Source organism: Mytilus trossulus, chromosome 12 (genome assembly GCF_036588685.1).
Source record: "Mytilus trossulus isolate FHL-02 chromosome 12, PNRI_Mtr1.1.1.hap1, whole genome shotgun sequence".
Taxonomy (NCBI): Eukaryota; Metazoa; Mollusca; class Bivalvia; order Mytilida; family Mytilidae; genus Mytilus; species Mytilus trossulus.
In genome coordinates, this window is record NC_086384.1 from 50,962,993 (window position 1) to 50,987,511 (window position 24,519).

Genomic DNA, 24,519 nt, shown 5'->3' on the forward strand with positions numbered 1-24,519 from the left:
CTCTTCTCAAAGTGACACTGACAGCGACGAATCTAACACTGAGTCAATTGATGATACACCAGAAGAAAACATGCATGTAGCAGCTTCAAAATCAGCAACAAAAGTCAATCCGAAAAAGTTATCAAATGTACTCGGAAAGGCCTCGAAGAAAATAACCAAAGAGACATTTTCTTTCGAAAATAAAACCAATGATATTTTGGAGGAAGTGGAAAACCCTAAAAAGAAAAAAGAGAAAACAACAAAACGAAGGAAAAAATCAGGAGACGCTACAGCAAAAAAAACAAATATTCAGACAACAATGTTTCAATTTGGCGCGGGAACACCAGACGCTCGCAGTGAAAAGCGTCCAGCAACAACACCCACTGATGAAGTCCATGAACGATCCGTCCCTATTCAAAAACCAAAAGGGCATTAACTCATTTGAAGACGATATAATTCAGGTCAATGTATTATGATTAAAGAACAAATTGTATTTTTAATTCCCCCCTTTTTTTTGTGTGGCCAACACCCAAATATTCCTTTGTAAATAATCATGTGTGTATGTAAATTTATCTATGTTATTTTTGTCTCATTTGTTGTTTTTACCTATATTATAAAAAATGAAGAAAAAAAACAGGTATGGTATAATAGTAGATTATACATATTCCCATGAAAGAGTAATACAAAAATATATGTATACATGTAATTTATTTTTGATATTGAACATGTTGAAAAGCACTCATCTTTTAATAATTCACAATCTATTTAACGGCAAACAAATTTCTATATATCTGTCAACTAAATGTCATAATAAAAGCTGGATCACAACTATCAAATGTTTTGTAAACGTTATCCGCAAAAAAAACCATTATGCATAAAAAGAGTTATGATACATGTACATGTACATCAGCAGTTCCTCATTCTAAGACACTCAGATTAGATCAGGAAAATTCTAGAATCACATTTTCACACAGACATAATCCAAACATTATCACAAATCCAATACTTTTATGCTTGTTAAATCCAATCAAATGTACATTATACACTGCACAAATATTTAATTTTCTTGTACACTTCCTTCTCAATATTCATAGGATATTCAATATCAAAATAAAATTGTTGAGCAAAGAGAACAGGAAAATCCAGTCATCATGGTTCAGTTGTCATATTATTATGCTTCTACTTTATATCCAAAATCACAGTCTTCATAACGCTGTGAGAAAAATACTCCTATTTGTGTATCATGAAAATCCAAAAAGTAAATTTGCGTAAAATACAAAATCGCTTCTACATGTTCTATGCAACAGACACATCAACCTGAAAAAGAAAATAAACGTAATAATGATTTATTTTTTATTTTTCTTAAACAAACATGTGAACAAGTATATGATTATCACACACAACATAAAATTCATCATCATGATTAATGTTGGGTTTAAACACATGATACTACGTAATTTAGAAATAAAATTCAACTGTTATCTATATTATTTATATGTGTATAATTTATATGTGTATAATTTATATGTGTATGTAAACAATTTCAGTGTGTATATTAACAATATGATATCAACTTATTTACTTTTTAAGCTCAACCTTCTGTCTCTATTGTATAATTCTGAAGTTACGTGCATGACTTGTAATATAAAAATAGATAATCTCCATAATGAGTGAAAAACTAAATATATGTTCCTTAAACTGTCAAGGCTTAGGGCAAAAAGAAAAGAGAGAAAGATTAAACCTATGGTGCAAAAACCAAAAATGTAATATTTTATTCATACAAGAATCACACTTTATTGAAAAACATGAAAATGTCATAAACAATGAGATAAAAGGGAAACTTTACCATAGTTTCGGAAATTCACAATCAAGAGGCGTAACAATTCTTATAAAAGATAACATAAAATATAAAACTATTAATGAAACTAGAGATAATGATGGAAGAATAATACTCATTAACATAGAACTTGATGGTAATATTTTTACGCTACTGAATGTATATGCTCCGAACATTCGTCGAAATAGAAACTCTTTTTTCAAAAAAGTAAACAATATCATTAACAATAACCGCTTAGGAATATTAATAATGGGGGGTGATATGAATGAAAGTTTAACTTCATTTGATAGAAAAAGTATTAGCCCTAATAATCAAAATAAACCTGTTAACAGTTTAAAGCAACTTATAAAAAATATAAACTTATTGATATTTGGAGAGAACTAAATCAAAACAGCAGTCAATTTACATGGAGAAGAAAAAACAATAGAAGTGTTGCAAGCAGAATTGATTTTTTTCTAATAAGCCCAGATATAAGACCGCACATAATATCAGCAGACATAAGACCTGCACTAATATCACATACAGATCATCAAGCAATCTCTTTACAAATAAGACTTAAAGCTCAAAATAAAGGCTAAGGATTCTTTAAGATAAATAACAGTATACTGAATGATACAAAATACAAAGAAATAATAATTAAACTAATTGATACTAATCAAGAAAAAAACTCACCAAAAATAATGATCCTCGAGTTACTTGGGACATTTTCAAAACTGAAGTAAGGGAGGTAACCATTGCATACTGCAAACAAAAGGCTGCTGAAAGTAAAAATGAAATTAAACATTTAGAAAATAAGTTAAAATTCTTAAATGAAAAATCAAGTAATTCTCAACATCTTAAAAAAGAAATAAATAATGTAGAAAACAATTTACAAAATTTATATGTAAAAGAAACTAGAGGTGCACAAATTAGATCCCGAGTCAGATGGGCAGAGGAAGGAGAAAAAAATACAAAATATTTTTTGGGTCTTGAAAAATCAAGACAATCCAAGAAAACCATGTCCGCCCTTAGAAATGACCATGGTAATATTGTTACAGACGCGTCAGATATTCTTATTCTAGGGAAAAATTACTACCAAAATTTGTATAAAAGTACTAAACCGGACCCTTCAGAAATAAAAAATTATATAAGTCAAACAAAGATAGATCACTCACTATCCAATAATGACAGTGAACTATTGGGGGGCAACCTAACATTAGAAGAATGTACAAATGCTATATTTAACATGAAACTAAATAAATCCCCTGGACTAGATGGTCTCAGTGTAGAATTTTATCGAACATTCTGGTCATACCTGAAAGAATCTGCAGTGAAAGTATTTAATACATGTTATGAAAAAGAAGAAATGACAACTCTCCAAAAAATAGGTGTTATCTCCTTATTATATAAAAAAAATGATCCATTATCATTAGATAACTACAGGCCAATCACTTTATTAAATGTAGACACTAAGCTTATGGCCTATGCCTTAGCGTTAAGATTAAAGATAGTGTTGTCCAAAATTATTCATAGCGATCAGAATGGATATATAAAAAATCGGTACATAGGTTTTAACATTCGCCAGATTCAAGATATTATAGACTACTCAGAAAAATTTGATATAGATGGGGTTTTATTGTTCATAGACTTTTCAAAAGCCTTTGATTCTTTAGAATGGCCCTTCATGTATGAATCTCTACTAAAATTTGGAATACCACACTCCTTCTTAAAATGGGTTAAAACGTTATACAATGATACTAAAGGATGCCTGTCTAATAACGGCTGGATCTCAGAAACCTATAGTCTTCACCGTGGTATAAAACAAGGATGTCCGTTAAGTTCTCTTATTTTTGTTATAGCAGTTGAAATTCTGGCCTGTAGAGTAAGACAAGATTCAAACATTAAAGGGTTTCAAATTAAACTTGATGAAAAAACGCATAGTTTAAAAATTTCCCAATTGGCTGATGACACAACACTCTTTCTCAGTTCAAAAAATGAAATACACCAAGCATTAAACCTAATAGAAATATTTGGAACACTTTCTGGTTTGAAACTGAATAAATCTAAAACAGAAGGTATATGGTTAGGCAGACTTAAACATTGTAAAGAAAAAATTGAAAATATACACTGGAGCAAAGAACCAATTAAAAGTCTAGGTGTTTACTTCGGATGAGATAAAAGTGAATGTGACAAATTAAATATTGAAAAAACAATGAAACAGACAAAAAAATTAATACTTGATTGGGAAAAAAGAAATTTAACCATGATAGGACGAATAACAGTTGTTAAGTCGCTTATTTTACCTAATCTTACTTTTTGGCTTCGGTTGTTTCAATACCCCAAATGTACATAAAAGATTTTAAAAAACTTGTTTATAATTTTATATGGAATAATAAACAAGAAAAGGTAAAACGTTCAACACTTACCCAAATGGAGGTCTAAAAATGACCGACATTGATTGCTTCTTAAATGCACTAAATATTTCATGGGTTAAACGATTAACGGCAAAAGAATTTTCTAATTGGAAAGTTATTCCAACATATTATTTCAATAAATTTGGTAAAAACAATCTTATATTTCATATGATGCCTGACAACATAAAATCATTACCTAATTTAAGTAATGTTCTACCTTCATTTTACTTGAACATATTAAAGAGCTGGTATGAAGCATATAATACACCAACAAGTAATACGCCTATCATAAATTTAAGAAATATTAGGCAGCAAATGTTGTGGGGTAATAAAAATATAAAATTTAAAGGAAAATGTTTAGTTTACCCAAATTGGATAAAAGATGGTATTATTTTCATTTAATGATATAATTGACCAAAAAGGGCACATATCACAAAAACTTATATTGGAGAAACTAACCTCAAAAACCAATTGGATCTCAGAACTTTTAAAATTGAAAAATTGCATTCCAAAAGAATGGGTTAGTACATTAAAATCTGAAAAATCTTTGAAAACTTCTGTAAAAACAAAATTAAACTTGTCCTTGACTGTTAACAAAAAAACAGAACTAATTGAAAATATGTCATCCAAAGATATATATAACTATTTTTCATCTAGAATCAATCACTCCAATAAATAATGTGCTTCAATTTACTTTTACCTATTTAATTAATAACAAATATAAAATGTTAAGATGGAAATTACTCCATTTCATCCTACCATGTAAACAATTATTACTACAATGGCACATACAAGAAACAAGTATGTGTGACTTGTGTAACGTGACTGAAGATTACGAACACTTTTTTCTCAAATGTCAATTCTTTCATGAATTTTGGAAGAAAATATATGTACTTGTAAGCAAAATCAAAATTGGGTCACATATTTTTGATTTTAAAACTTTAGTACTGGGCTTTAAAATACATGATCCTATGTATAATGATATAAATCTCTTCCTAACTGTCTTATCATATTCAATTCATAAAAGCACTCATATATCAAATTATAATCAAAAAGACATAGACGCTTATGCAGTTTTCAGAAATGAATTTTTAAAAACATACGAAATTAACATATATATTAATGCTAAAAACAGCAAATTTTTAAATGATGTAAAAAGATACATATGATCATGAATAGCTAGATATAATATTTTTTTTTCATGTATAGAATTTGTGTAGCAAAAGTTGACAATATATGATATCTGAGCACGTGGTAATAAACCAAAACAGCATGCTTTGTGAAAATATACAGAATTTTGTCTCAAAAAACTTTTATACACAATTTATCACTTAATCAAATGAATTTCCAACTACAATGTCGAAACTTACCACATGTAATTTTTAACTAAAGTTGAAGTTGTTCGTGTGTATCAATAAAACATATAAATTAATCCGGACAATTGATCAACCAGCTTCAACGGTTTTCATCAATAAGGTTAATGGTCAACGATCATAAAGTTTTAATCTTTAGAAACAAAACCGGACAAAACTGTACACTTTCCGTAATCATGAAACAATATGGTTTGTAAAATGTAATGTAATAACCATGAACTGTAAAACTAACAAACTATGATCTTATATATGAATTCACTGAATAAATTCCCTGGTTATCCAGTGACTAATTCACAGGGATACTCGGCCAACTGCTGTAGGTCGAGTAATTTGTTACAACAGCAAAGAAAAGTGCAATAAAGACATTATTTTATCAAAAAAAAAGCAAAAAAAAAAAAAAAAAAAATTTGATGGATTTATTTATCGGAGAGCGGCAAGCTCGTATTCATTTGGAGAAATTTGTAACTTAAAGAGGAACTTGTTTAAACTCAAACGGCACCTGGAAACAAGCTGTATGAACTTGATAAGGAAAACAACACATTAGAACAATATGTGAAAATAATAAAAATTAACTTGACGATCGTTGCTGTAGAAAATTAAAATATTAACCTGAACATGGAGTTGAATTCCTTTCGAAAAAAACTCGGCGCAATAGAGAATAAAACGCATTATTTTTATACTAAAATCAAGTCGCTAAAACAGTTGAAAAGTGTTGCTAACCTGCAGGCCGTGTTTAAAATTGGCAATCTAACAGTAGTTAGTAAGTACAAAGTTGAAGAGCATGGATGACCCAAAAGTAAAAAGTCCAAAAAAATTTAACTATCGAATTATCAATATAATGAAAATATATATGAGAGTAAATAAAAACAACATACCATCCAAAAAAAACATTTCGGTGCGTATGTTAATAAAAATTTTTTAGAAAAATGTAGAATTTGTCATTTAAGAACCGAGTTTTCTATATTAATAGAATTGCAATTGGAAAATCATTATTTACACAAAAAAACATCGGTGTTTAACTCACACCCGTGCATTACGAAATCATAGTCATGCATTATGAACAGATGAAACGTGATTTCGATTAAATCAATTAAATCAAAATGTCGTTTATTTCTTAAAATAAATGTGACGTTTTTTTTTTTTTTTTTTTATCTTTAATGTGACGTTTTTTTTATTTTTTTTAAACTTAATATCACAAAACAAGTTTAAGGTGGTTTGGGTGTCTTTCGCCATCTTGGATTGTAAAAAACAGGTCCATATTTTCTATCAAGTTAGCAAAATGTAATGCAGGAATGCAATATTTAATGTGAATTTTCATTTAAAAGAACCAATTTATAAGAATATAACTTAGAAATATTAAATTTTTAGAAGTGTAGATTATTTTTGGTTGTTTTTTTAATATTTTCAAATTGGCATTTTAAGGGGAGGTAACTCTAAAACAGTGCATTATCTGAAGGACTCTACATGAAATTTTCCTATTTTGTCTTTTAGCCGGAAAAAACGTACGGTGAACCAATCTTTACTTTTGATATTTTAAAAGCATTGTTTGAAAGCTATCTTTTTCTAATTTATTATACGATTCTATCATTTTGTTTAGTTTCTATTCACAAAATTGTGCTTTTTCCTGTATAATCCATACAAAATTTGTCATTTTGTCACAACCTGTAGCTTGAGAAAATGCGCGGTGACCTATAATTTTTATAACATTTTTGAGCATGTATCAATAGATACTACATTTTAAGAAAGTATGAACAAATTCTATCATTTTTATTTTGGACTCCCATACCACCTTAAATGATGTTCATTGACATTGTTTTGTAACGACTTGAAACGGAAATATTTCACAGCCTTTTTCGAGGACGACTTTCGATTATTATCACTGTTTCATTTCAGAATGCATACTTTAGAATAGTTTAACTGTCTGATTTATTCTTCCGAGCTACTTTTTATTTGCTAGATGAAATGAATCTTAATAACATTACATTAAGTACTTGGATGAGAAATCAGAAATTACATCTGACAGTCACAATGTTGACCAAAATTCCATGCGAAATTGAATGCGAAAAGACAAGTTGAAATTCAGCTATGAAATTGCTGTATCTTCTTCACGGTAAATCTCTTACTCTTTGTTTAATCTAAGAATTAAAACCATTTGATAAAAAGGTTATGAAACGGTCTTTTCTGCATTGGTCCTGTTGTAGTTTGTGGATAGCTGTATAATTTTGGATCCGAGACTCAAAGACTGTTCTTGAATGAAGTTGCCTTTATAGTTGGTTAATAAAAGTATCAATATATGGACTTTTGAAAATTGGCCCTGTAACATGCCCTTGATATTAAAAATGGCCTCAGACAGTTTTAATGGCCCTCGGCGTTTCCTCAGGGCCATTACAACCATCCTTGGCCATTATTAACACCTCGGGCATGTTACAGGGCCAATATGAAAAAGTCTATACATTAATACCAAAGTAATGTATAGTTGATTTATGTAAGCTCTGCGTCGGAGATTGATCCATGTATGAACCAGTTCTGCTCATTAAGATAGATGATAGAATTAATTGTTTTACTTCACGATTTCTCTTTTACACGAAGATATTAGTTTTTAATTATAATTGGTATATTACTAGGATAAACTATCACAATAATTACATTTCAGCCGCAGTTATACTCTATCCTGTTGAAAATACGTATTCGTCTGGATCTATGATGTGTTTATTTACAACCACTGGGTCGATGCCACTGTTGGTGGAGATTTATTTCTCCGAGGGTATCACAAGCCCAGTAGTCAGCACTTTTTGTGCTGACATGGATTATCATTGATATGATTATATTTATAAATTAACTGCTTAAAATTTTTTGTTTTCTTTAAATACTAAGGTTTTTCTACTTCAGGCATAGATTATCTTAGCTGTATTTGGCAAAATATTTAGGAATTTTGGTCCTCCATGCTCTTAAACTTCGTACTTTATTTGGCCTTTTTAACTTTTTTGGATTCGAGCGTCACTGAAGAGTATTTTGTAGACGAAATGTGCGTCTGGCGTAATAACAAAATGTAGTCCTGGTATCTATGAGGAGTTTAATTATATAGAAACATCAAATGGATTGAACAGCACACGTTTAGCTGACGTCCGAAACACAGTCTACTTTACTTGTGACAAAGATGAATTGTAAAGGATAACATTTTCATTAATAACATTTCGGTACCAGCTCGGGTTGACATGAATGAGAACAACAGTTTGCTGAATTATATACATCTGCGAGATGGCAATTGTTCCGGTACGTTTGATCTACTGGATTTTTTTTATCAAAAGGAGACACTATTGTACTTAAAGTGTATTCAATGCATTATGTATACGGCAGTTCTTATTCAGTATGTTCTGTATTGCAGCTAACTTCCTAATGTCTTAGTAAAGTTATTAACAATACCATAGTGGCGTACATTTTATTTTGTTGACTTTATTTACTCCAATGTAATGGTACCTAGTATATATGTTTTTTTTCAAATGGTCCCAATGATTTTCCTGAAAACGGTTTAATAAAACTTGCATTGCACTACATATGATGGCAACCATTCCTACAATTTTTACGAGTTTTCAGATAAACATACCCAGAGTAGTTGAGTCACAAGATATAAATGTCACAATACTTAAAAAATAGTCAAAATTCCATAACTCACCGTCAGAATACTAGTAGTCAAATACAAATGGCGGAATAAAACGGTTAATTACGATTGATACCGTTTAACACTACTAACAATTATAACTGTGAAACTGACTCAGGAAGAGTTGCGTTCACAAGGTATACATGTCACAATAATTAGCCAAATGGTACGAATATAATATCCGTAAATTGTCAAAATAATCACACGATGATATAGCAAACTCAGGCACATTAGACGACTAATACTCCTATTTAGTATCAAGTCAAACAGTTTCGAGAGTATTTGTGTGTTTCTAACGGCTAATACGTATACAGATAGACGAACGGAATCATTTACTATACTTCTTAACGCAACGCACGTTGGAACATAGCGAATACTAATTCACTTTTAGCAGACAGTATAGTTTAATTTTGTCATAATAAGCTAAAAAAAACAATCGATGATGATTACTCACGTGCAAGTGATTACTCTACCTCATTGAATCCGTATTCATGTAACCTTCTATTGAACCCCTTGGCTAGAGATTGATTACGCATGGATTTTGTGTGTTCAGTTAATAAAAGGAACAGAATGTCAACATTGAAGGTAAATCCAAGGTAAATTGTTTGATTGACTCGTTCGATCCACGAAAACTCATTCTTATATAAGTACAAATATGATTAACATATATTGTAAGGCTATAAAATGAATTTTAGGACCGAAACTATCTTGAAGTTATAAAAACAGTATTTTTTCTGACTCTGAAGAAGTGAGGAAGATAAAGCGTAGTATTTACTTAAATTTAAAGACGTGATTCAAACAGGAATGATCATGTTAATAAAATATGAGTTGTGATATAACATGTTATTTTTTTACAAATACATATGTAAAAAAAATGAAATATGTTAATGCAGCCATATTTATTATAGTATCTTCAAACTAGTTCAAATACTGTTTCACTAGCCAGTCAATTCCGTGGTTGCGAGCTTCAATCATACCACACAGGTGGAAGGTGCAATCAACTACAGTCTAAATTGACTAGGGTTATCAGTTATCCTGTTGAAGGGTCGGTGTTTCTCTACAAGCACCCTGGCTTTCTCCACAAATAAAACCGACCTCTACGAAATAGCCAATAATGCCGAAAGCATTATTAAATACCAACCAATCAATCGATCAATAAAAAAATGCACAGATGTTAATATGTGATCAAAGGTCATAAAAAGTTGCGAACAAATGTTATGGTGGTGAGTGCAAATGGAGACCGTAGTTTATTATATAATTTTCTTAATTTTTGAACACTTGAGCTGATGATAATATCGGAGGATAACGAACAAAAATATAACCCTTAATATTTTGGAATTTTGATCTATATATCGTTTCAGAGTTATAAAAATTCAATTGTAACATTCAAGTGATTTTTCAAGTATCAGGCAATTACTGACCAAATTACTTGAAAATTAAGCCGTTGGTTTTCTTGTACAAGTTGTTTAACATAGTGTCATGTCTTTTATAGCTTGTTATGCGGTATTGGATTTGAAATTACTATATGAGAATCTTAGAGAATCGCCTTGATTTCAGTCTCATTTGTAAACTTTAATAACATGTTGCTCGTTAACACTATTGTATTTTTTTCTCTTCATTTATATTTAATTGTTACATCTCAATTAGTGCATGTCCATGGCGTTGTCAGATTATTTCTATCTATGAGTTTGTCTGTCCCTCTGGTATTTGTCTCTCCTCTTTTCAATGAGTAGATATAGGAAGATGTGGTGTGAGTGCGAATGAGACAACTCTCCATCCAAATAACAATTTAAAAATTAAACCATTATAGGTTAAAGTACGGCCTTCAACACGGAGCCTTGGCTCACACCGAACAACAAGCTATAAAGGGCCCCAAAATTACTAGTGTAAAACCATTCAAACGGGAAAACCAACGGGCTGTTTACCTCCTTATGACCCATATCTATTCACTTTACTCGACTTATATGAAATTGTCCAGTTGATATTCCTGCATCATGTACGAATAAGACGCCCTTTTCACAGACACAGACATTTTTTTTCGCAAAATCTTACAACTTTAGGAAGAAGGTAATAGCTATTTATCGACCAAATTGGAAACTGCTCCATGTTCTGTACACGAATTATAACCAGTGGACATGACCAAAGTCGTGAATCCTTTGCTATTACATAAATCACTTTAAACTTTTTGGGTTTTTTTTTATTTATCTGTTCGTTTAGTATATGAATACATATCTTATCTTAAATTTTGTGTTTTTTATCTGCAGGCCTACATGTACTGAAAAATTATTCAAATGGGTAACAAGATGAAGATTTTAATTCATATCTGAATCAGGTGATACTTCCAGTATCAACATATAAGCTATGCTTGAAGATGTCATGGTTAACGTAATACAACTAAACTATAGATTGGAGACAAAGATGACACATATACAGTCAGAACATAGCGAAATGGAACAACGACACAATGAAATCAGACTTCTTTGACAAGAAAATGAACGTCTGTCTACATGGGCTGTGGCTCTAGCTGAGGAGGCAATGCAATGCCTAGTTACAGGACAGCTAACAAATAAAACGAATAGAAATAAATAAAGGCAACATTACTATACCACTGTTCGAAAGTAAAAATTTGGTTGAGAAAACAAATTTAAACACAGCAACTATAACAGAAAAACAACGAAACAAGAGAAACACTGAAGTGCATAAAAAAAAACAAAATGACAATGCAACGTTCACAGAAACGAACTATACGATAACAAATGCCATTTTCCTGACTTGGTACAGGACATTTTAAGAACAAATGGTGGGTTGAACCCGGTTTTGCGGCTATGTTATGGTTATGTTTAATGTAACACTAAAATGACAGCATTATATGACAGGACTACAGTATAAATAAATACATGCAGGACAGAGAAATACACAAATAGATATTACAATAGGACATTTCGACATGCTCATAGTTAATTAAATAATCAAAGGTATCTGGCTAATTATTTTATACATCATACGTCTACATCAGACACACAAGTGACGCTCAGATCAAGATAATAAAGAAAGTCAAACCAAGTACAAAGTTTAACAGCATTGATGACCCAAAATTCTAAAAAGTGGTGCCAAATACGACTAAGGTTATATATGCCTGTGATAAGAAAATCCCTAGTATTCAAAACAATTCTTAATTTAACAATTAGGAAATTTATAAAATTACCTTATAATTGATTGTTCATGCCAACAACGAAGTGGTGACTAACCACACAATAAAAACGAACACGTGAAACAAATAAGGTCAACATATAAACAGCTTAAAAAAAAAGTAATGTCACATGTAAACTTCTAAAAGTTTGATATAGTTCAAAATAAGGAATTTAATTATGGTCTCTGATGTATATAATAACAAATGCAATTAAATCAATATAGAATTGTGTTAGTAGTTACATAATTAATGGTATTATCTAGCTATGTCGGTATTTCTTCTAAATCAAACTGTTAAATAAAAAATCGTAAACGTGTTTTGCCATTCGCAACAACTCGTATGTATCTAAAACATTTAATCAATATCATGATTTTTTTTTATAATTAATTTCTATAGATTGGAAAGTACAAGTTGTGATTTTATTAAATTCAATTTTGTAGTGACATATTGGAATAAAAGTTTTAAAACCAGGTACTATTGTGCTATTCCACGTTGAAACTTAATTTAACACCCTAGTAAAATCTTAGAATGTAGTTTTTCAGCGTTCTAACACTAATTTCGTTTTTTAAAAGTTAAAGCAACTAATGGTATATGTAGTTATGTTACTCATTATCCTACACCGAGACGTTAGTGATTACTGATACGATAGTTTGGTAATGCACAAGGTCATCCATTTCTCAGACCGTCTAAGACGTCTTACACTAAACATATTGGCTATTATACAGTCTAGGAGAACATGATGTATTTGTCTAGTTGTAATTGATTTGAACGTAGTCTAGCTAGCTTTTATTAACTGCGAGTTCTCTCATATCGGTCATTTGTGTTTCTTGATTTCATCTTAGGTTTTTATTGAAATATTCAGTTTAGTGATGTTTTTACTTTGATGTTATGTTGAGTACCACTTTTTCACATCGAGTAGAGGATTGGGCGCACACAAACATGTTTGACCAAACCACTTGCTTGTATTGCATGGCATGGGCTTGTAATCGTGCAAACAAATTGCTTGCGTTGAATTTTTTCAAACAGCCCATAGAGCAAAATACATGAATGATTAATATTAACCACTTGTTATATGGCCGTTTTGTTTTGCGACACGTATATGTAGGTCATAAATTTATTTCCTGAATGAAATTAAATCTATAACTACTAATGGGAATGGCAGGAGGTCCACTGGACTTTTTAGCGAGGTTTCCTTGGCATGTCAGTTTTTCATCAATTGAATTGTGATAAATTTAAAGTAGGTCTTTAGTTGTCTTTATTTGTTACACATTTTCCTTTCGGTACCTTTTATACCTTACTATACGATATCGGTTATTCTCATTGATGAAGTCCTTTGCTTTGGTCTATTAAACGGTAATAGTTATCCCTTTTCTGAATTTTTTACTAGTATGCACAGCTATCATCTAAATTTGGAAAAGCGGATCAATAGGTATCGATTCAGTAGGATTTGGTTATGTTGTTTAGTATGGTATCGTTTCTCCAGTCATGGTCATCGTTTTATCCTGAAAATTTATAAAACGTTGTCTTTTATGTTGTTTAATAACAGTCAATGTTGTTTTCCATGAAAACGAGGTTATTCGTTTCGACAGATTGAAAAAACATTTAGACTACAATGGGAACAATGGATTATTCCAGACTCAAACACCAAGATATTTAAGAAATAATTCATGACAGCCGTAGATTTGTTTTTATTTAATCATGGGTTGGGCATTTATATTCGATAATTTTACCCTGATCGTTAGCGAGGGGTAAAATATGTAGATAAATGCCGATACAGACTGAAACTCAGGGAAACGCACCAAATATAAGAGGAAAACTACGACACAACAGAAACAAACAATATTAGAATGAAACACACAGGGAAACGAACTATATTATAACAATGACCATTTTCCTGACTGGGTCTTAGACAGTTCAAGAAAAAAAATGGTGGGTTGAACCTGGTTTTGTGGCATGCCAATCCTCCCGCTTTAATGCCAATGTTGAATATAAAATGACATCATTACATGACAGGATTATAATACAAATAAACGGGTGAAAATATAGGACAGAGAAACATTCGAATAATAGCTAACAAAAGGTAGCAGGTTTAAAATGAATCTTTTAGTATAAGTGAGTTGGTCGTAACGCAGAACAGCCGTTTTTCGTGTACTATTGCGTCGGCACTAAAGGTAGGTATATTGCAAGTATACTGGTTGATAATACTAGGTCGTCATATTAGAATGTGTATTTTCATGCGTTTTCATATGCTAATACAATAAAGACTCAAAACACACGTAGTTAAAATAGTAACATAATTCAAAGTATATTTGCCGGTACAAGGGAAATCGGAAATGGACCGGGCTCGAACTTGGCAATTGTTAGACTTGTCCAGGTGGATACAGTGCAATTACATACACTAAACCAAAATATATTTTGGAACCTTATCCTGAATTTATTTCACTTACAACGTTTAATAAAGGCACTAGTAGTATTACGATGTTCAAAATTCATAAATCGATAGAGAAAAAAACAAATCCGGGATACAAACTAAACTGATGGAAACGTATAAAATATAAGAGAACTACGACACAACAGAGACACAACACCGAAACGTAACACACACAGAAACGAACTATAATGTTACAATGGCCATTTTCCTGACTTGGTACAGGGCATTTTATGAAGAAATGGTGGGTTGAACCTGGATTTATGTCCAAACCTCTTACTTTAATGGCTGTTTTAACTATAATATTAAAATGACAACTTTACACAACAGGGTTACAGATTAATGGGAGAAAATATAGGACAAAGAAACAAACGAATAATAGCCATCCAAAAGTAACAGGTTAAAAAATATTTATATACTCCAGACAGCCATAACAATGCTTTTATTTAGATCTTTCGTTCAAAGAAAGTATATGAACGCCATCGTGAATTGATAAGCCGTTTTGGAATATATGTGACCACGGATGCGTTCAAATTGCCTCATAAATGTGTTAATCATTTTTATGTGGTTTTTTGTTAAAGTTTTGTGTATTATTCTAAATAAACTCATCATATATACCAGGATTGAAATCTTGTTTATGTGCCATACGCGCATTTCGTATACAAAAGCCTAATCAAAGGCGCTTGAAAAAAACTAAAATGTCAAGTTAATTACAAAGTAAAAGAGCTTGGGACCAAGATTTCCGAAAACTTTAACCAAATATAGCTGGCGTTTTCGCCGTTTTTTGTTTTCTTCGGCTTTGCAAATTAAAAGTCTACTATATATATCACTCGCCTTGATATTAAAAAATGTCGAAAGCCAGGAATTGAATATCTAAGACCATGAAGAAGTTTTGTTCATTATAGTTACGGGTAGCTTTTACGAAGTGTTATTGGCTACTCTTTACGATCCACCACGTCATATCGATGGTAAACTTGAAAAGAATTACCTTAATTGACTCTATATATCTTATCTCCGTTTTGAAATCGCAAGAGATGTGTAACATTGTCAATGCATGGTGATACTATTATAGTCACTTTAAACTGTAGTTTATGCTGATAAATCGATAAGAATGGTAAAACATTTAAACGCTCCACACATGAAAACAATACCCATGCACATACCAATAATCAATAATAAATTAAAACTTGCAACTGTACTTTAACGGGCTTCTCTACGAGTTGTAGCAAGGGTTATTGACGTGCAATGGGAATGGAACTTACTTTACTCGAGACATCAAATTTTACATCCCCATTTCGACCGGACATGGCTGCAGACCTGTACAACAAAATAGATACCCCACTGTTGCGTAGGTTGTACTGCCGGTCGGAGGCAAACTAATGCTGACAATATTTATATTCCAAAATACCCTTAGGGTATGAATACCTATGAGTCAGAGTTTTAACATGTGCATATATAACTTGAGAGTAAATGTTAATAACTCAGTCTTGCGAGTTTATTCTAGATAGATAAATGGATAGATACTTTATTCTCTAAAAACTAAATACAAGTTTACAGAGAAACAAGCAATATAAATACAGATTCACTAGTTAAGGTAAACAAATACAGTAAGATATTTTAAAAGTACAAAACTATGATTGCATACATGTTAAATATCATTCATAATTTAAGGTTGACCTCAATAAAAAGGGGGAAACAACCTACGATCACCCTAAATACATTGAGACTAAGATCTAGACATTCTGTGACATTAAAATTGGTTAATGGTATCTTGTTTTCGACAGACGGATGTCAATTCTAGAATGATTAGGTAAACCAGGAACCGAAAATCTTTTATCATTTTAAGAAATTAATTAAACAACTACATGTACTTAAAGCTATCAATCAAGCTTCTTTCGATGTAAAATAGTAAAATAATAAAAATACCATGCCAACTTTCGACGTAAATCAAATTTATAGTCCGGTGCTTAATGAATTGATGAAATAACAACATTTTAATTATTAAAACAGGCGTCTTAATATTTTTCTTTCGTACCAATTTTGTATAAAGGTTTTCGCATGAAGTATATGTTTGGTATACAAAAATAACCCAAATACATAAACTTTAACAATCGATAGATTTTTTCTAAATGTTAATCTCGTCCCGAGTCGGTGAAAGTTATATACATACAATAAAACAATCGATCAAAGATCTGCCGTTCAAACCAAAAACTCCAACAAATGAGTTACCGGATTGTGGACAATCACACATTTATGTCGAAACAATCTCAATCTTTCAACTTTTAAACTCTTTAATCAAATACCATAAATTCATTTTATCATCTTTCTTTGCAAAACTGTTTTGATACAATTATAAATTCATATTATATGTAAGACCATTACAATGTATTTGTCATCCGGTTTATCAAACTTCACTTCAATATTGAACAAGAAATGTTTTAAATTGTTGACAAAAGTCTAGACGTTTTTCAATAGTTGACTCGTTTAAATGGTTTTACATTTGTCATTTCGAGACCATTATAGCTGACTTTGCGGTATGGGCTTTGCTTATTGTTGAAGGCCGTACGGTAATCTATGGTTGAACATTTCTGCATGAATGTGTCCTTTGGTGTCTTGTGAAGAGTTGTCTCATTGTCAAATATATCACCTCTTTTTTTGATAGATCTAACTGTCAAATAAAGATATTCTAAATAATTTTAAACATTTCATTACTAAATAAAATTTCAAAACAAGTACTAATCTATCACGGATACAAACCATTATAGCAATATCACTTTTTGTGTATCAACTAAGATTTCGTTCGTGTTTTTTTATAATAAAAATATTTTATTTTATATTCGGACAAAAAAACACATTTCCTGAGGATTAAGTAATGATTCGATAATTGATTACTCGTTTGAATAATTACCTTCTCAACGATAAGAAAAGTGTTTCCTTTAATTATAAAGAATTTGTTGTCACTTTGGTCCGTACACTGTGCCTTTTGGCTTAACATCAAGTATTTAGTGCTGAGATAGATCTATCATTTTCAGTTGTCTGTACCAAATTAACCTTAGTTTTATAATTGAGTTTAACCGATTAAAAACTAAATTTACAGCAATGATTAGATATTCTTTGCATTTATAGAATTGCACTCGATTTCCAACATTAAAATGATTTAAAAAGTTAGGTAAAACTGTCAAATATAGGCAACATTAGTAAACCGCTGTTCATAAAACAAAGTTCAGAAAAAAACAGACAAACAAACAAGCATACAAATAAAGAAAGCAACTAATAGAAATAAGCTTTACAATACGGTTTAATTTTTAATTTACATTTAAATTGCAAATAACACAATTTTTATTATATAAATTATTCATTATTCTCCCTCACATCTTACTCTGACTACATAAGCGTTAATCTCTTTTCAGCTACAAAGGAGCTCCATGCTAGAATTCGGTGACCGAGTGGGTAAGTATTTCAACTACTGTATCACATGCCTTTCAACACTAATGTTGTAAGTTCGTGTAACGGTCGTTCAACACCATTCTTAATTTACAAGGATTGATACTTTTTTCTTACCGAAAAAGTCGGTCGCTCTCACCATTCACTCCGGCTTCCTCCACCAAGAAAAACTGGCCAACATGAGGTTGCCAACAGTTATGAAAATGGCGTTAAATATATATCTTACAAACATACGAAGCTATAAACAAATTAATGATTGGTTATCATGTGAGTCAAAATGATTATTTATTGTCTACGAATTGAATTTGACACAATTATTTCCTGCCTACAAACATTGAATTTGGCATAATTATTTATTGTCAAAGAACATTTGGATTCGACACAATTATTTCTTGTCTACAAACATTTGGATTCGACACAATTATTTCTTGTCTACAAACATTGAATTTGGCATAAATATTTATTGTCTACGAATTGAATTTGACACAATTATTTTTTGTCTACGAACATTGAATTTGGCATAATTATTTATTGTCTACGAATTGAATTTGACACAATTATTTTTTGTCTACGAACATTGAATTTGGCATAATTATTTATTGTTAAAGAACATTGGGATGCGACACAATTATTTCTTGTCTACGAACATTGAACTTGGCATAATTTTTACTGTCAAAGAACATTGGGATTCGACACAATTATTTCTTGTCTATAAACATTGAATTTGGCATAAATATTTATTGTCAAAGAACATTGAATTTGACACAATTATTTCTTGTCTTCAAACATTGAATTTGGCATAAATATTTATTATCTACGAATTATGCATTTGGCATAATTATTTATTCTCTATAAACATTGAATTTGGCATAATTATTTTTTGTCTACGAACATTGAATTTGGCATAATTATTTATTGTCTACGAACATTGAATTTGGCATAATTATTTATTGTCAAAGAACATTGGGATTCGACATAATTATTTCTTGTCTATAAACATTGAATTTGGCATAAATATTTATTGTCAAAGAACATTGGGATTCGACACAATTATTTCTTGTCTATAAACATTGAATTTGGCATAAATATTTATTGTTAAAGAACATTGAATTTGACACAATTATTTTTTGTCTATAAACATTGAATTTGGCATAAATATTTATTGTCTACGAACATTGAATTTGACACAATTTTTTTTTGTCTACGAACATTGAATTTGGCATAATTATTTTATTTTCTACGAACATTGAATTTAACACAATTATTTCTTGTCTTTAAACATTGAATTTGGCATAAATATTTATTATCTACGAATAATGCATTTGGCATAATTATTTATTCTCTATAAACATTGAATTTGGCATAATTATTTTTTGTCTACGAACATTGAATTTGGCATAATTATTTATTGTCAAAGAACATTGGGATTCGACACAATTATTTCTTGTCTATAAACATTGAATTTGGCATAAATATTTATTGTCAAAGAACATTGGGATTCGACACAATTATTTCTTGTCTATAAACATTGAATTTGGCATAAATATTTATTGTCAAAGAACATTGGGATTCGACACAATTATTTCTTGTCTAAAAACATTGAATTTGGCATAAATATTTATTGTCTACGAACATTGAATTTGACACAATTATTTTTTGTCTACGAACATTTAATTTGGCATAATTATTTTATTTTCTACGAACATTGAATTTAACACAATTATTTCTTGTCTTCAAACATTGAATTTGGCATAAATATTTATTATCTACGAATAATGCATTTGGCATAATTATTTATTCTCTATTAACATTGAATTTGGCATAATTATTTTTTGTCTACGAACATTGAATTTGGCATAATTATTTATTGTCAAAGAACATTGGGATTCGACACAATTATTTCTTGTCTATAAACATTGAATTTGGCATAAATATTTATTGTCAAAGAACATTGAATTTGACACAATTATTTCTTGTCTTCAAACATTGAATTTGGCATAAATATTTATTATCTACGAATAATGCATTTGGCATAATTATTTATTCTCTATAAACATTGAATTTGGCATAATTTTTTTTTGTCTACGAACATTGAATTTGGCATAATTATTTATTGTCTACGAACATTGAATTTGGCATAATTATTTATTGTCAAAGAACATTGGGATTCGACATAATTATTTCTTGTCTATAAACATTGAATTTGGCATAAATATTTATTGTCAAAGAACATTGGGATTCGACACAATTATTTCTTGTCTATAAACATTGAATTTGGCATAAATATTTATTGTCAAAGAACATTGAATTTGACACAATTATTTTTGTCTATAAACATTGAATTTGGCATAAATATTTATTGTCTACGAACATTGAATTTGACACAATTTTTTTTTGTCTACGAACATTGAATTTGGCATAATTATTTTATTTTCTACGAACATTGAATTTAACACAATTATTTCTTGTCTTCAAACATTGAATTTGGCATAAATATTTATTATCTACGAATAATGCATTTGGCATAATTATTTATTCTCTATAAACATTGAATTTGGCATAATTATTTTTTGTCTACGAACATTGAATTTGGCATAATTATTTCTTGTCAAAGAACATTGGGATTCGACACAATTATTTCTTGTCTATAAACATTGAATTTGGCATAAATATTTATTGTCAAAGAACATTGGGATTCGACACAATTATTTCTTGTCTATAAACATTGAATTTGGCATAAATATTTATTGTCAAAGAACATTGGGATTCGACACAATTATTTCTTGTCTATAAACATTGAATTTGGCATAAATATTTATTGTCTACGAACATTGAATTTGACACATTTTTTTTTTGTCTACGAACATTTAATTTGGCATAATTATTTTATTTTCTACGAACATTGAATTTAACACAATTATTTCTTGTCTACGAATAATGCATTTGGCATAATTATTTATTCTCTATAAACATTGAATTTGGCATAAATATTTATTGTCTTCAAACATTGAATTTGGCATAATTATTTATTATCTACGAATAATGCATTTGGCATAATTATTTATTCTCTATAAACATTGAATTTGGCATAATTATTATTATCTACGAACATTTAATTTGACATAATTATTTATTCTCCACGAACATTGAATTTGGGATGACAAATGTACTGACCTAATCAAAATGTATATAGCAATCAACAAATAAATATCAAATATGCTTATGAAATCAAAAGACTATATATTTTATCATGATCGTAATCCTCCCCCTTTTACAATTTTGTGATTCTGTTGTTGCTGTTGGTTGCTGTCTATTTTTTGTTTTGTTTATTGGTAATAAAAATCAGTGTTTTGTTTTCTCGTTCGAATTGTTTGGCTTTTGTCATGTTGGGACCTTTTACAAGTTCCTATACGGAATGGGTGTTTACTATTTTGAATTCGGAATAGTGACAAATTGCAGTATTAATTTATATGACATTTATCGGATACATTTATGACATACTCTTTGAGTATGTTTGTTTTGTTCATACATTGTTGACAATGTAATGGAATTTGATGCGACTGTCATACAAGTGAGAGGTTCAGCTAGCTATAAAACAAGGTTCAACCCACCATTTTCTACATTAGAAAATGCCTGTTCTAAGTCAGGAATATGACAGTTGTTATCCATTCGTTTGATGTGTTTGGACTTTTGATTTTGCCTTTTGATTTTTGATTTTCCTTTTTGAATTTTCCTCGGAGTTAAGTAATTTTGTGTTTTTACTTTATACCTCATCTTTGCTACAATGCAGTCAAACATCTGGAATGTGGACATATCAAGCTGAACGAGTACGTGTTAAAAGAAATATCATTCTCAATAAGTTATTGATCATTATAAGTTCGTTATTGCAGACCTTTCGACCTGTTGCATGTTTTGTGTAATACGAACACCATATTACGTAAGTAAAAGCATTGTTGTGATGCTTTAATTGCTTGTTACATTTGTTTCATACATAATGGATTTCTTATATTTTAATAAAAGCAAAGCTTCTTTTTGTTCTTTGTAGCACGATATGTTTGCCGGTTACGTTTTCCCTAAGGCTCTTTTTATTTGTATCATTACAACTAATACATGATTTGATGATGCATTGAGATGTTTGTGACAAAATTTTGATCATGAAATAGTAATCTAGATAGAACATGTACAAGTACACATCAACCACATACCATATAAATGTACATTTTGATTCCTTATACATTTATAATCATATATCTATTATATACTGATAACATAATTCTTTTAGAATCGATGTCAATTTACGTGATATAAAGGAAATGGTTTTTTTTAAATGACATGGCCATATCGTTTTTCTTGCGACAGGCATTACAAACTATCTAGTATATAGGCGACATTGCATATTCTGGTATTTTTATTCTAATGCAAAATATAGACTGGAACTTTTTAATCATTGATTTCAAAAATCAATCCTATAAAAATAATGATACACATAAAAAATGGTGCTTCATATCATATCACATTGCATAACAATATCATTTATTTAAAGTTGGTATACATCTGTAAGTAATTGTTTAATCTATGACACACGCCTTCTACAATCGTACATGTAGATATTAAATCAGTGCATACAATGTATTGTTATCTCGCAAACAATATTGATATCCATTAAAGCATTTAGAAACAATGAGGAAATTATCTGTCATTAGGCGACATGGCTTTACAAAACGCATTAACTTCAATTTAAATCAGAATACTTAAAGAGAAGATTTCGTAAATGCATAGCGATGTCTCATGGCAACCACGTCTTATTTTTGTAATATGATACGTTCACATAATCTTAGTTCTTAATAAATGCACATGGTCCACGTTCTTACTGAGCAAAATAGTCCAAAGCTCTTATTAGGTGAAAATGATCACAAGGTCACTATGTACGCATGATATCATCGTTCTTCGTTAGTTCGTATGGTGAAAGTACTTACAAGGTTAAGATAAACTATTGAATACAATGTCAAGATGTGATGACAAATATTGTATTATTCCAACACGTTTTCTTTTATTTCATTTAAAACGTATGGCTATTGACATTGACATAACTATCTTTGATCCTTATGCATTCATAACAAGCAATGTCATTGGTTGCTTAATACAATGCAATAGGCTTGAAAGATGAAACCTTACAAAAAGCTGAGTATCACTAAGATCGTACTTTATGACTCAAATGATTCTGCTATCATTGATTTAATTGTTCAATTTATTGCTCCCCAAGCACTTCATGTTACACTTATGCATCAGCATAATATTTCTTTTCTGTTTATATAAAGGTGATACTACCGTTAAAATATGTGAAATTTGAATATTTTTATAATACCGTTGTACAGATAATATATGAACAGAAAATAATGGTTTTTTTAACATTTTCATAAAACATCCTTTCCATTTAAACTTTGATAGATAGTTGTCTAAACACATCTCTTTTAGTATCTATGATGAGTTTATTTAGAGTCGTCCTTATGTTGTATTTAAAGTTTCCATTGTGTGTTTATGTTTCTGTTAATGATGTATCCTTATTAACTGTATAGTTCCGCAAGTTTAAATTTTAAACTCACGCTGAATTATAAAAGTTTGAACCAACCTCCAAGCTACACATCATTTCAAAACTATCATTAAACTCTATCATTTTTTGAAAATAACAAAAACATAATCAAAGGACTTTCTATAATCAAGGTTTATTTTATGCAAATGCAACATTCGTTCATAGATATATTATCAAGACATTATTTCTTCATATTTTAGCAACTGGACGTTTTATGACAAGTTTACAGTGTTTAATAATACTTTGGTTTCAAGTTATACTTTATATGTTTATCATAATATTGTATGGACAACTTCAGATGGTCATTGAAGTGCTTTCTACGTGTGTATATACTTTTCGTGGAGGAAGCCGGGGTGTCCGGAGAGAACGACCGGACTTTGGTAGGAGAAGGGATCAATCCTTGTCAATTAAGATTGGTGCTGAACGACCGGGACTTAAACTTACAACATCAGTGTTGAAAAGCATTTGATACAGTAGTTGAACTACTATGTAGCATATTAATCTATTGCAATAAAAAATCATAATATCTAATTAAATTTGTAGATTTAGCTAACAAAGTCCTTATATTTATATAAAGTAACATTCGTTTATAGTGGAAAATTGTTTAAACTTTGAATAAGCTACAAT

At 30.2% G+C, this 24,519-nt stretch overlaps 1 long non-coding RNA gene across 1 annotated transcript; it reads right to left on the reverse strand.

Annotated features, from left to right (window-relative positions):
- Positions 1-775: 775 nt before the first annotated feature.
- LOC134693688 (uncharacterized) lies at positions 776-5,703 on the reverse strand. The gene is made up of 3 exons (XR_010102439.1): positions 5,580-5,703; positions 2,489-2,574; positions 776-1,296 (listed from the first exon to the last, which is right to left on the reverse strand). It is a non-coding gene; the product is annotated as an uncharacterized LOC134693688 (long non-coding RNA).
- Between the last annotated feature and the right edge of the window lie 18,816 nt (positions 5,704-24,519).